At 39.5% G+C, this 15,578-nt stretch overlaps 1 long non-coding RNA gene across 1 annotated transcript in view; it reads right to left on the bottom strand.

The window, feature by feature from the left end:
• The window catches only part of LOC146406081 (uncharacterized), a 31,097-nt gene extending 15,824 nt beyond the window's left edge, over positions 1–15,273 (bottom strand). The window contains exon 1 of the long non-coding RNA XR_014840067.1: positions 15,124–15,273. This is a non-coding gene — a long non-coding RNA (uncharacterized LOC146406081). The remainder of the gene's footprint in view (positions 1–15,123) is intronic.
• Positions 15,274–15,578: the final 305 nt, after the last annotated feature.

The raw sequence follows: 15,578 nt of genomic DNA, 5'->3' as shown, positions 1-15,578 counted from the left end.
TCTTTTTCTTTTTAAGGCTCTACTTGCAGCATATGGAAGTTCCCAGTCTAGGGGCTGAATCGGAGCTGCAGCTGCCAACCACAGTCACAGCAACATCAGATCAGCAGCCTACATCACACAGTTGGTAGCAATACTGGATTCTTTACCCACTGAGCAAGGCCAGGGATCGAAACTACATCCTCATGGACACTATGTCGGTTCTTAACCCCATGAGCCACAATGGGAACTTGAGGATGGAGATTTTAATAAAACTGTACATGGAATACTACATTACAGAACCTCACTACTTTTAAGGCTATTTTATGTTATGCAATTAAGCTTTAGAATCTACATAAATGTCAAATGGTTTTTATTTCACAATGAGGTGGTTATAGTCGTACTTCATATTTGCTATTACAAATATTACTACTAACTTCATTAGAAACAACTTTCTTTCTGATGTTATCATTAGTATCAAGTTATACCTAGTAATGTTCCATGTGAGTTCTGCTACTGTTGTTTCCAGATTCTAGATCAGTGTATCACTTACCTGGAGTTCCCATTATGGCTCAGAGGTAAGGAACACTACTAGTATCCATGAGGATGTGGGTTCAATCCCTGGCCCCATTCAGTGGGTTAAGGATCCAGCTTTTCCTTGGGCTGTGGTGTAGATGGCAGATGCAGCTCAGATCCTACATTGCTGTGGCTGTAGTAGGCTGTAGGCTGCAGCTCCTATTAACCCCTAATCTGGGAACTTCCATATGCTGCTTGTGCATCCCTAAAATGACAAAAAAGAAAAAAAAATCACTTACCTCATAATATCAATCTACCACCTCATGATATCTTTTCTTTCCTCCTTTCTCTCTATCTGCCTTCCTTTCCATCTGTCATCCACTGATCAAATAAGTACCTGCCTGAAATACATCAAACCCTATGCTAGACAAACGCAACATGATTCTGCCTCCATGTAGCTTAATATGGAAGGGGATATAACAAATACACTGGTGAATATCACAAAATATGATGTGTGCAAAGTAGAAATGAACTCTGGATGGTTTGGGAGCCTGAGAAAGATGCACTGAGCTCAGCCTGGAAGGGGACATGGAGAGTGACACACGTCTTTGAACATCACCCTCAACAATGAGGACAACTGTTCCAAAGCCAGTAGATAAAACTGAAATTGTTCCCATAGGATTGTCTGCAACCAGCCCCACTTCTTTCCAAAGCCCCCAACTCATTGCTCTCCTGAGCTCATCTACTCTATTTAAAGCACCACTTGAAAAATGTTGCCCTTAAATGACAGGGATCAGGAAACTGACAGCTCACAAAGCAGTCTGCTGGCACCAGGGCTCAAAAGAATGGCCCCTAAAAGCAGAGGCTCCACTCGTTAGCCCAAACACAAGTTGTTATAATCCCTTTTGGCCTTCTGTGCTTATATAGTTCAGGCCTTCTTCGATTACGAGACACTTTGAAGATCTCACCTTCTCCCATTACTTGTCTTCTACATAAAATGCCCACAGATGTGAGTCTGCTAGAATGTGTAAGGACTGCAGTTGATAATTTATAAACCAATACTTCCTAAGGTTTGAAATTTGTTAGGATTCAGTGGCACTGAAAGAGCACCCCCTACTGACCACAGGGAGAGGTGTCGTAAAGCCAGAGGTGGAAACTGACAGGCCTGGAAATAACATGTAACACTTCCTGTCTAATAATAAGTATTTAGTGAGTGATATCTTGGGACACAAGAGGACTGAGATTATACGTGCAAGTGGCCAAGGAATCATATAGTTTTTTAAATTAAAAAACTCATACATTTAATCACTTGACCTTCTCTAAAACAATGATCACAAAAGGAACTTATGGTTTGGCTGAATTCAAGCATCACAGCAGTTCTTGTTTTGTTTCTTCTCTAAATGTAGTCAGGTTATGTAGCAACTGAACCAGAATAGAAAGACATAAAAGGGCACCTAAGTAGACCATGTTCTTGCATGGGGACATTCAGTAGTATGAAATTGCCAACTGCCCCAGATACATCTATAAATTCAGTGTGCTCTTAACAAGAACCTAAAAGGGATTCTTTAATAAATATGGCAAGTTGACCCTAAAGTTCATCTGTAACAGGATAAACGGAGTTCCTGTCCTGGCTCAGCGGTTAACAAACACAACTATGAGGATGCGGGTTCCATCCCTGGTCTCGCTCACTGGGTTAAGGATCCAGCATTGCTGGAGCTGTGATGTAGGTCACAGATGCAGCTAAGATCCCGTGTTGCTGTGGCTCTGGTGTAGGCCAGCTGTTGCAGCTATGACTGAACCCCTAGCCTGGGAACCTCTGTATGCTGAAGATGTGGCCCTAAAAAGACAATAAATAAATAAATAAATAAATAAATAAATAAATAAATAAATGAGTTTTTATTTGATGTACCAAGTGTCAGAATATAGTAGAAAGCTATAGTAACTGAAACACTATGGTACTGCCAACGTCAATGCACCAGAAACAGACCCTATTAAATTAATTGAAAGAAGATTCAATACCTGACATTGAAATAATCAGGCATAAAGCCTATCTTAAGACATGTGCCAGAATATATTACAGCTGGGTTAACCATCAAAGCCAAAAAATTCATGAAAGTGATAGAAGAAAGTATAGAATGACATTCTTATAAGACTAGGAGGAAGTAGGCTTTTCTAAATCAAATATAAGTAAATCCACAGTTTCTAGCTGCAAGAAATGTGTATTACCTTAGAGTGTGCCACAGTATTTAACATATGCATAGTCTATTGCCCCGCTGCTCAGTTCTGCTCTCTCTACCCTTACTCTTTACACATATTTTGCTATTATTACTGATGAACCATCGTTTTAGAGACAGGAAAATAAAGCAAACAGAAATGAATCTGCTTTTCTAAGTATGGAGCCATGCACATAAGTTCAGGAATTCAAAGGCATAAAAAAATGTCCTTTTAAATAACTGGACCCCCTCAAACCAGTTCAAACTCACAGATGCTAGCTGGAGTATCTAGGTGTCTCAGGCTTATTTTGAATATCCTGTTTTTGCTCCCAAAACTTTTATCCCAGTTTAGAAAACCAATCCCCCCACCCCCACCAAAAAAAAAAAAAAAAAGCAAGGAGGAGAGACTAAACCCTTTTCACTTCTAAAGGGAGAATAAGGTAAGAGGTAAAAGGCTTCAGCTGCCAAAAAAACTCACTTTAAAGCTAATGTATATGGGCACATTAACACCCATGCTAGTCTGCGGAAGAAGGCCACTTAAAATGCCACTGTCGGAACTGGGTAAGGAATCTGTTGAAGAAGTCACTATCCGAAATTTAGTATTCCAGTAATCGCTCCATAAAAAGACCCTTGAGCCACCGTGTGAAGGAAACGGTCTAGACAGCCACTCTCCAAGAATGTGCCATTGTGTGTGTGTAGCAGATTGAGTTTACACTCCACTCCGAATTCACAAAGGGGAGCCAGTGTGCCAGGGGGCCACCAGCCAGGATGTGGGTGGTGAAATAAGTGCTCTTGGAGAGAGCAGTGTTCTGGGAACCGCATCAGCACACCAGCTGAGCAACAAATGCAGAAGTTTTGAATGAAGTTAGACAAGAAGATAAATTGGACGTGATTTTTCCAATGTGTAAAGGGTGGGCATCCACCAAACTTTAAAATTTTTCCAGACTGTCAAATTTCCAGGCAATTCTGCATAATGATCAGTGTTTCTCTGTGAGATTCACAAGGAAGACTTGTCTGGGCCAATTATATATGGGAATTCTCTGAATTCTGTGATTGCACCTACACTACTATATTTTTGATACTCCATTTCCCTGCACTTGTATAACTACGTTCCATTTATATTCTGATGAGAGGATAGAAAATAGGGAAAGGAATTAATATAGATGTTTCTAAGTGGTTTTGCAATACATAAGAAAAAAAGAGCCTTCTGCCAAAACCATTTTTTTTCTTAATTCATTACAAAAGAAGCTTAAATCCCACTTCTTTCCTAAAGAATTTCATTGCTTCACAAAAAAATAAAAAAGAGTTGATAATTTCAAGCAGCCTCCAAGTTGTTTAAACTCATTTCCCATGATTATATATTTACTTAACACTAAGGGGGGATATTATTTGCCTATGACTAATATAAATACTTTTATACTCAAGGTGTTTAATCCAAGAGATAGTTTTCTTATATTTTTCATATTGCTGCCTGGATTTTAAAGAAGAAAATCCAGAAAAAGTATTTAAACTTAAAAATTTCCCACAATTTTTCCATCTTTGGCAGAAATAATGCTGTTGTCATGGGATTCACTAATGAAAAGTTCCTTTCCCATCAGAACAAACATGGCATTGAATAAAAGACCTTGATTTTATTCCAGTGAGATGCATGTCAGATGTCTAACCTACAGAACTATAAGATAAGAAACTGTTTTAAGCTACTCTATTTGTGGTAATTTGAGCAACAGTAGAAAACATACTAATACTTGCAGAAACCAGAGCCCTTAGTCACACAGCTAAACAGACACACCAGACCCAAGAGTCAGAGAATAGCTTCTGCTTCCCTTCACTTCCAAATCTCCCAAGAATCCCCTCCGTGGCCCATGCTGTACAAGAAAGAGGATTCTGGGAAATTCAGTTCAACCTAGTCAAATTGACACATCACAAGACTGTTTTTGTAGGTTTTTCATGCCATAAACTTTTTTTTTTGTCTTTTTTTTTTTTTTTTTTTTTTTTTTTTTTTTTTTGCCCTTTCTAGGACCACTCCTGCGGCATATGGAGATTCCTGGGCTAGGAGGAGAATCAGAGCTGTAGCCACCAGCCTACGCCAGAGCCACAGCAACACGGGATCTGAGCCGCATCTGCAACCTACACCACAGCTCAGGGCAACGCCGGATCCTTAGCCCACTGAGTGAGGCCAGGGATGGAACCAGAAACCTCATGGTCCCTAGATGGATTCGTTAACCACTGAGCCACGACGGAAACTGTTTTTTCATGCCATAGACTTCTCCTCTATTTTCCTTCCTTCCCTCTCTCCTTCCTTCCCTTTGAGGAAATTAATTTCAAAGTGATTACTTTTGAAATTTTTACTTAAAATGTTTAAAGGTGTTCCAGTTATTTTATTTAGAATTAGAAAAAGAAAACACTCCCCATCATCTAAAGTACTGTGCATATGAATTAACATGTTTGACATACAAATTTACTTATCTAATGACTTACAAACTGTGAACTTTGTCTAAACTAACAACAGGTTCCCAACTGAGATCTAGGCATGTTCAAAATGAGTATTTTATGAAGATGCATGGCTTATTGCAAATTGTCACTGTCATAAAAACATATGTTCAAAGAGGCAATGGATAGGACATGGGAAAATGAATAAAGTTAAAAAAGGCAGATAGACTTTTTAGGTTCTAGCCACCCCACCCCCACTTTGTCTGAGATGGGCAGGCTTATTAAAAAAAAAAACACCTAGTTCTCTGAAATTTAATTGCCTCCTCTACAAAACAAGAATGATCTCTTCAGCTACCTTCAATTCCAGGAAATATAGCGATGAGTTATCTATGCTTTTCTGAAGTTAAAGGATATGAAATGAAAAGAATTGTTCCTACAACCTTCTACTAGGTTCTGAACAAGTTTCTTAACTTTTCAATGTAATCAGCTTCCATCCAGGAAGAAAACAGCCAGAAGAGTGACTAGATAGATAGTAGCCATCAAGATCTGTTTTTTGAAAAACTTAACTAAATAGAACAGTGAAATCCATGGATATGCTAAAGTTGTAGTCCCCCCTCTCTGGAGGCAATCATAAGCCTTTGAAACACTGGAAAGGAAACTGACCTTACCTTACCCTGAAAATAACATAACAGCGTTAAAAAAAAAACCACAAGTATGTAGCAGATCAAGAGAGTAAACGCTCTGAATCTCTATTGTTTAACAATGAGCTGTATTGACCTCAATCAGGTTTGTGCTTTTCTGATGCACAACTCTAAACAGGCAAATTTTGACTGTAAGATGTATTAAGAATTTAATTTATTTGCCATATGTGTTATCCAAAGGGGGGGGGGGGAACCTGCTGTGAAAGCATTGAAAAAAAAAATTGATCACATTAAAAGGGTAAGGCACAAAAGGACAAAAGGATAATGATTTTTTCCCCCTAAACTCCTGGCCCGAACATAAGCCCTCCAAAAGTCTCCCTTAACCAGATGGCTAACCCAGCAAAGGGAAGCCAGCCAACTTGATTTCAAATGTGAGAGTGATTTTTTATTTAAATGAAAGATAGAAACTGTCTCAACTTCATTACATCTGAAAGCTCAAGTATTCAGCATGTGGGTCTGGTTTGAGTCAAAAAAGTTTGTCTTTTTTTGAATAGAAATCATATGTAATCCTAGGCAGTGGCCTGAACCATTTGCTAATACTAATTGTTGTTGGTTGAAAGTGGAGTAGGAGATTGTTAAAGTCTTCCCTGGCAGAAACTTGATCTGTGGAAATGTACTTCACAGGAACTGTGATGAGATTTGCAGCTGGCAGGAGAGGACAACAGTGTGGCTGCCCGCGTCCCCATCTTCCCTTTGGTAGTGGAGTGGGGACAGTGAAAGAACTCTGGGAGGTAGCCAATGGCCCGAAACGCAGCTTTGGCATTCTTTCCCTCCCCAGCCCCTCCGCAGCCCAGGATCTGAAAATAAAAACTGAAGCGGGTGTATTTCTAAGAACACATATTTTCAAAAAATTATTATTTAATGATGTGGCTATTTTGAACAAAGATTAACATAAGCACATTTAAGATATAGCATTGGCAAGTTAGAAAACCACCAAGTAAGGCCAGATGTATAAACTGACTTGATGTTTTAATTTAAAACACCAGCATCAAGTTGAAAAGTCTGTTATTATATGAGTCAAGTCGTAGTGAATTCATACACAGATACACAAATTTCATACACAAATTAGGCTTATTTCTTATTCCTGGAACCTAGAAAAAAATTGCCTATTAAAATGACTTTTAACTAATCTATACATCGAGAAGGTAAGTGGACTTTGTTAATTAAGACATCGGATTATAAACGTGCACTTTTAATTTTATGTTAGGCATGACAATATTTGAGAATCCAATTGTGTTCTATAAGCTACAATATAAATTACATTTTAAATTGTTAGGAAATTTAATTTTTGTTAAACCGCAGTTATATTCTTCTATGATTTAGCTTTTGTAAAATTTTTGCTAAACAACATCTTTTATGATTGAGCTTTTGTTCACTAATACCTAGAAATTTCTCTCCCTTGCCCCAGTCAATACTCCAAGGACACTGAATCTGCTGCTCCAGTTTTAGTGGATGCTACCATGGCTTCTTCCAGTACAACAAAATACCTGAGCACAATTGATTAGGAAAAACCAATACATAATACCAAGTATATGTATTAAATGTACTTTTGAGAATAAAGAGTGACACATGACCACACTATTCATACACTTATCAGCATTTATTGAATGAATATAAAAACCTGCGTATGGTTCTTTCATATTTGCAAGAGTTAATACTCTAGCTTTTTAGTCAAACATTTACTATCACCATTTTACAGTGAAACACAGTCCCAGAGTCCTGAGCAAAACTGGAACTCTACAACAGCCACACTCTTTCTAGGACATCTATTTGTCTAATAAAAAGAGAAATTCAAGTACAGATCCTACTCTGGGAAAAGTGTTGAGCAGTCCACCCCATGAAACAAAAGTAAAGAAAGAAAATAAGAATCAGGGTGGTTTATCAGTCATTTATCAGATGTAAGTCAAAAATTATCTCACAGAGTTCCCGTCATGGCTCAACAGTTAACAAACCTGACTAGCATCCATGGCCTCTCTCAGTGGGTTAAGGACCCAGCGATACCGTGAGCTATGGTATAGGTCACAGATGCAGCCTGGATCCCACTTGCTGTGGCTGTGGCATAGTTCAGCAGCTACATATCCAATTGGACCCCTACCCTAGGAACCTCCATGTGCCTTGGGTGCAGCCCTAAAAACACACACACACGCACAAATTATCTCACTATCTTTGTAATGTTACTGATTATAACCTTATGAAAATGCTGGCATTGGCTTATAAAATAAAATCTTGTCCTGCTTCCTGTCAGAGTGCTTTAGTTCTAAACATTTAAGGGAAAAACATTGTTTTCTCAGGTGAGCATTATTTTTATAGTATATTCTTAATAAATTATATAATATAAAAATACTTCGTTGTTTTTAAGCAATTTTTTAAAGCCTTCATGATTTTGTTTCTGGATTTTTTTTTTTTTGCTTTAAAATACTTCATAGAATAATAAAAAAATAAATAAAATAAAATCCTTCATAGAGACTGGAGTAGGTAATCAAAAGTAATGGTGTGCTATACACAAGATAAAGCCAATTTTCTGGCTTCTCTTTCCCATCTAAGATAAAAAAAATTTTCCTCTACCGAGTCCTTCTATGTTCAAGTTTCTACAGCTACAAAACCTGACTATTATTAAATATTTACCAGGATGCTGCCCTCTTCCTTTCACTGGTGCACATTTGAACCACCACTCCACACCCAGTCTGTAGCTCTTCTCCATCCTTGTCCTCCAGCCTTCTCCTGTAGTGTGCCACACCTGAAGGCAGGGCCTAGGTCTTAGCCCCCATGACCAAGAAAAGTTTGGCATAAGAAGTGAATCGTTTCATTGAAACTTACTTTTTCCAACTCACAGACATATAGAACATACTTGTGTTTACCAAGGAGGAAGGAGGAGGGAGTGGGATGGACAGGGAGTTTGGGGTTAGGAGATGCAAACTATTATATTTAGAATGGATAAACAATAAGGTCCTACTGTATAGCACAGGAAACTATGTTCAGTCTCCTGGGAAGACCATAATGGAAGATAATATGAGAAAAAGAGTATATATATATATACACACACACACACACACACACACACACACACACATATATTATATATATGTATATGACTGGGTCACTTCGCCGCACAGCAGAAATTGGCACAACATTGTAAAATAACTACACTTTAACATTTAAAAAGTGGTTAAAAAAAAAAAAAAAGAAAGGAAGAAATAAAAAAAAGGAACTTTCTGTTTCCACATACCAGCTAATCTTACCTAACAGACCAGTGCTTCTTGAACTGGGCTGTGAATTGAAATCACTTGGGGAGCTTTAAAAATGCTGGTGCATGGGTCCCACTTCCTGAGATTCTGACTTTTCCAGGGTGTGACCTGAGCATCAGAATGTTTTAAAACTTTCCATGTGATTCTAATAAGAAGCCTAGAGTGAGAGTGGCTCCAATGATTAGATGTTTCTCCAATTGACAAGTACTCCAAGTGATCCCACATTTGTTGTGTAACTGCAACGTCTTAGGTTATACTGGACAGATAGTTCTTTTCCCTACTTTATGGTCCATTCCCTGCTTTTCTGGAATAAGCAAACTGACTGCTTTTTAGTAACTGTCTGTTAAACCAGTATTTAAATCAAGGTAACATGAAATTCCCTCCCACCCCCAAACTTTCAGTGGAATGCATTTTGATTGCTTTGTTGGTTTTGAGCAACTTCTAGGGAAAAGAAATCATTTTACAAGCCTAGGCCCAGGGGACTCAAGGAACATAATTTGCAACTCTCAATTACTTCCTCTAATATATAGATATCCTCCATGCTAATAATCTGAAATAGGTTTATATGTTCTAGAAAACATATGTGCATGGGTGCAGACACACATGCATATACACACACACATAAACATTGTGCTAATATAATTGTATAGAGTAAGACCACACAGAGATGTTTGGGGGAGCCATTTTTACAAATAAATTGGCATGATTTTTCAACCAATAGGTGGCGTTTCTCTGAGTTCACTGGGCTTGTGCACCAGAGTGAATTTAGCTCGTAGTTAACCATAGGATAACATGGCTTCCAAAATCCTTTGTGTTCTGGTTCCTGCCTACCCTTATCTCTGTTCCTAGCCAACCCTCACTTTCTCCTTCTCCCCTCATGCTCCACTCTCAGCACTTCCCACTCTGTGGAGCCATCATCCCAAGAACATAATTGCAGCTCAGCACTGATCTCACTGTGCTGCCATCACTCATTTATACTTTCGTCTCATCACTAGACGGTAAGTTTCTTATGGGGCCATCCTGTGTCTCAGGGATCTTTTTATCGCTAACACATGGAACAGAGGCCAGGAATACCTTTGACCTCTTAATTGATTAAACTCCAAAGTCCATGTTCTTTCTGGGGCCTTTTACAAGAGCCGTCAGAGAAGGTTAGAAGGTAGATAACCTGTCCTAATCAACCACAGCTCTGGGTGTGACTTGAATACGCAGACCTTGACTCAGCTGTTAAATAATTCAAAGTAAGGAAATAACAACATGAAAAGTGGCTGTGGTTTTCAGGCAGCGCCAATACATTAAAACAGCAGAAGTTAATTTGTAGTATTAAGTTTGACATTGTTTTCAACACCTTCTTGGGGGAGGAACTTTAAAGGATCATTATCTCTATGTTTTTATCTACTTTGAAAACCAGTTAGTATTGATCTGTTTCATCTTTTTCACTTCCGCCAGGGAAGGAACCAATGTCAAGGTTTACCCTCACAGGATTCAGGCTATTATCTTCCTATGGATTCTCTGGTATTCATTCAGATATTTTTCTTGAATTGCAGTCAGCTGGTTTCTCTCTCGCTTGCTTTTTTTTTTTTTTTTTTTTTTTTTTTTTTTTTTTTTTAACTTATAATCACTCACTTGCAAACAATTTGTACCAACAAGCAGCTACTTAGGACCCTGCCCTCACCTGTGGCAGACACTGCTCGCTGACTACAAAAGCTATTTCCTTTTCTTCGCGGGCTGCTCTTTCCAGTCCTTCGTGATTGGATGTGGTGGTCACGTGACACTAGCCAATGCTTTAAGAGTGGGAGTGAAGCAAGCCCCCTCCTACGCCTGGTCCATAAAAAGCGTCAACTCTCCTTACATGGTGGTGCTTTTTCTTTCCCCTTCCACCAGCTTGATGCCAAGTGGTGAAGACAGGCAGAGCAACCAGATGAAAAGAGCTTGAGTCACTGAAGCCTCATGGAGGAAAACAGCCTGCAGGACTTCGCATGAGCAAGCGTGAGTAAGCACTAAATTTCCACTGAATTAAGCGACTGAGATTTGGGGGTCTATCAGTTTCAGTGATAATCCACAACCCAGCCCTGGTACTCTTTCTGACCGGGGTTTCACTCAATACTGAGGCAGAAATGGGCACTGCAGCTGCCGCTGGGGTCTGGGAGACATGGCACCCTGGAGCCCTCATTGCTTCCGCTCTGGAACCGGTTATCACCTGGGCAACACCCCCACCCCCGAGCCTCTCCCTGGTTCCTATTGCCTTGATCAACAGCCACGCGGATCTCTACAGGAGCCCCTCTTTACCCATTCTGCTTCAGAGTTTGGTGGTGGCAGGTGGAGAAGAGAGTATAGAGAACCCGTGTATCTATTATATATTAGGTACTGCGCTGTGCATGCCTTCACATATTATCTCATCCTCAGCATCAGAAAATCCCAGGCATAGTTATCCTCACTCTATGTCCAGGGAAACTAAACCTTCACTCAAGGTTACCAGATGGCAGTGGCAGGATCTAGATACCAGCTGGCTCCTCTGTTTAGTGGGCTCCACTCACCATGATCCCCCCCCCCCCCCGCCCCGCTCCCACGGACACACACCCACCCTCCTTCCCTGTCTTGAGGTCTCCCTTGGAGTCAATGCCTCTGGAAAGGGCTGTGTGGAAGCCAAGTCATTCCAGAGGCCAGAGTGGGTGGAGGATGTGTTACTAGCCTCCTCATTTAAAACTTGGAACACATTTTTCCATGGGAAAAAAAAATTATGCAGAGGCCTTCCATTTTTTTGAATGTATGCAAAAGCACTTTGCAAACCATTAAGAACTATATAATATGCCTATAAGGAATTACTACTCCGCAGTACATTAGCACTGTAATTCCCACACTTTGTGGATTAAATAGCCTTTTGTGAAGTAGTTGGAGAATTTAACCACTGACTGTTACATTGTCTCAAAGGAAAAATACATTGGATAGCCAAACAGCTGACTTACAACAGACATTTGGAACCCAAACCATTCATAAACTGAGAACTGCCTGGATTAACATGAAGAGGACACATCATCACCATCTTCATCAAGTATTATTTATTAAGAGCAGTGCATGGGGTGAAGGCTTCAGGGTAAAGGAAAAAAAGAAGTGACGTGTTAATCTAATTTTTTAATGGCTAAAATTCCACATCCCCATTTGTGAATGAACTCAAGCTGTTCCCAAACATCCCTCTCATCCTTCTCTTCCTTCCCCTCATTTTGCACTTATCTTTGACTTTCCTTTTATTTTCCTCTTGCCATTCTATTTTTTGTCTTCCTCATTGATTCACATTTATTCTTACAGAGAACAAACTTTTTTTCCCTAAAGCTGATGATCTTCTCAGACTCTGTGATAAAGTCTGGAAATACCAAGATGAGTAAAATACAGTTCTCACCAAACTCCCTGACCAGTAGGGGAGGTGAGCCTGCAGACAAATCAAATTCTGTGATAAACACAGAGACATGTAGGGAGTCGAGAGGGTGTTGTCTAGGCAGGAGTTAAGGAGCGATTCCAGTCCCCTTCCTGCTCACCTTACACCTGCGTGCCCTCTGCCCTGCCACACCAGTTTAAACCTTCTTTACTTCTCTTCTGAACCACTCTTCAGTGGCCCTGACCCATCTCTTGTCTCTGCCTCTCTCTGCTATAATCTAATGAATATATTGCTGCCAGAAATGTTTATTTTGGACAACTCTAATTGTACAGTGTCCCCTACTTATCTCACTGATACATTTTGCTCTCAGAATTTTATAATTCTTCGGGTTGCACTTAGAGGCCTTCCATGGCTATATCTATAGCTCATCCTTACACAGAGCTCCTGCATGTGTTAAATTGAGCTGCACGTTATTCCCCAGACAGGCTTCCTTCCCGGTGCTATTCTGGCTTCCTGAACAGTGCTCTTCAGAGCACTGGCATGAAAATGTCCATCAACAGAGGGACTGATAAAGAAGATGTGGTACATATATACAATGGAATATTACTCAGCCATAAAAAGAATGAAATTATGCCATTTGTAGCAACAGAGATGGACCTAGCAATTATCATACTGAGTGAAGTCAGAGAAAGACATATCATATGATATCACTTATATGTAGAATCTAATACAAATGATGCAAAAGAGCTTATTTATAAAACAGAAACAAGCTCACAGATTTCAAAACCAGTCTCAGGTTTACCGTAACATGGAGGGGAGGGAGGCGTTGGGAGTATGGGAATAAGATATACTCAAGAACCTGGTGTATAGCACAGGGAAATGTACTCAGTAGTTTAGTAATAATCTATATGGGAAAAAATGGATATATCTACATCTATAAATGTAGATATATACATGCACACACACACACACACACACACACACACACGTATGTATAACTGATACACTGTTATACACCTGAAACCAATACAACATTGTAAGTCAACTATGCTCAAATTTTTTTTTAATTTTAAAAATTAAAACAAAATCAAATGAGAGTCTATGCATCCTTTATGCCCCGCTCAGAGCACACTTTCTTGGCCATTCTCTAATCCCTTCAACCCTAGCTCCTTTATTCCTTGTTTGGAGGAAGTAAACAATGTTTGTTGAGCATCTTTTATTTATCAAGCACAGTACGGGGCAGTTTTCATGGACTCTCCTATTTATCATTCTCAACATCTCCATGAAGTCACACTGTCTTCACCATTTCTCCACTTTTTCAGATAGGGAAGCCAAGGCTTGGAGAGGTAACGTAGTGTAATACAGGTAAGAAAGTGACAGAGCCAGAATTTGAACCGGTTTACATCCAGACCTCAAAACCCACATTCGTTTCTTTCCATCAACCCTCCTTCGCTATTTCTCTTAGAGCAATAGATTTGATAAATGGTGTGTATACTTGCCAATGTCTCTATAATTTTGTGGTACTTTCAGGTCGGAAACTTGTTCTTAAACATCTTTGCATGCCAGAGTAACAACTTCTGTGAATGGAATAGAAACTTAAATAATCCAACATTGATGTAAGTGCCCCATTGGCATGACATTGAAGGGGTGGAATCAACAAGCCCTACCTTGTTGCCATATGCATCCTAACTCATCAGTTAACAAGCATGGAATCATCTGTCCACCAACACATTAATACAAAGAACCAGATATGGAATTTTCACTGGTGTAATTCTCTAAAGAGATTCTAAACAGAACAAAAACTAAAGAAATTGGCCCTTGGTGTTTGCATCTGGCAAAATTTGAGAAGGAAAGGATAGTGAATGTCAGCAGATACTGAAAATGCTTTGTTTATTTGCTTAGATATTCAAAGTGAGTCATTTGCCAAATTCATGGACCCAAGCACAAGACTGAGAAACAAACAAGTGTTTCTTCTCAGCCAATAATAGCTTCTAATACCATCTGGAAACCTACACCAGTTTAGAAAGAAACAAATAGGCCTTTTTTTTCCCCTTTCCTTCTAAGACCTCAAAGCTTATAAATCTGGGATCAGTTGGGTAAGGAAAAGGAGAGAGTTCCAAAAATGGGGGCCCTCCATAAAACTCAAGCTCCCTGGCAACCAAGACTTCAGATCATAGAGGCAGTCAGAGATCATGTTTATTCTGATCTCAGGAGCAAAAGAGAGGTTGCTGCTATCTCTGTCCATACTGAAAGAGCTTCTTTGTGACCCAATTCAGTGTTCAGTCCAACCTTGTAAATTACTATGATATTTTTATTGATACCATGAAAATGTACCCTTGTTTCTCTATTGTCACAAAAGCATGTTGTTGAAACACTTAAAATATCTTGGCACACTTTAAAAGTGCTTTTTACAAAAGAGACATGAAATTAATGGTGCATTTCAGTCAACACGTCCCTCACAGTGCTTTCTCTCCCCTTCCTCAAAGCCACAGAATAAAACAAAGTGGGTCCAAACAAGACTTCTGAACATTTCTCTGATGTCAATAACATCTGGGTATCCAGGAATGGGAACCAGAATTACAATCTCCTCTCAGACCCTAATATACATATGAACAGTATTAAGCTAGTTTTATCATCAGATTTCACTTTTCAGTGAAGTTTTAATTACCAACCCTTATCACGTCATTTCTGCGAAGGAGTTTTGTAGTTCACCTCCCATCTTCTTGGTTTCCAAGTCATCCTCTTGGTGGGCTCCAGCCTGTAACTTTTCCTGCCTCCTCTTTTCATGCCGCTATTCAGAAAGTTTCAAACCCAGTATGACCGCTCCCTGCTCCCTCAGCAGGATTTTTTTGAAAAAACCCTGTATTATCCTAACCACGCAACAGTTTCCAGCCATCAGGCACGTAATCTTAGTGGCACATTAGCCTGGAAATGGGCTTTTCCCCCATTTGGTTATCTTATCCACAACATGTGCAACGATTACCTCATTCATCCTTGTGCTGGTTCCAGAGATTAACCCCCAAAACTGTCATGATAAATGTACAATTTAAAAAATAGTTTCCTCAAACTTTATTTTGTCAGTCTTGTTTTAAATTTCATCCCCTGTTATGACGTGGCTACTAGAACT

The sequence above is a fragment of the Sus scrofa genome, chromosome 1 (genome assembly GCF_054392235.1).
Source record: "Sus scrofa isolate SSC_HxYL_T2T_F1_AM1 chromosome 1, Sscrofa_HxYL_maternal_Yorkshire_Landrace_v2.0, whole genome shotgun sequence".
In the NCBI taxonomy this organism is placed as follows: Eukaryota; Metazoa; Chordata; class Mammalia; order Artiodactyla; family Suidae; genus Sus; species Sus scrofa.
Note: the sequence above shows the minus strand (reverse complement) of the source record. Positions and strands in the feature narration are given on the sequence as shown.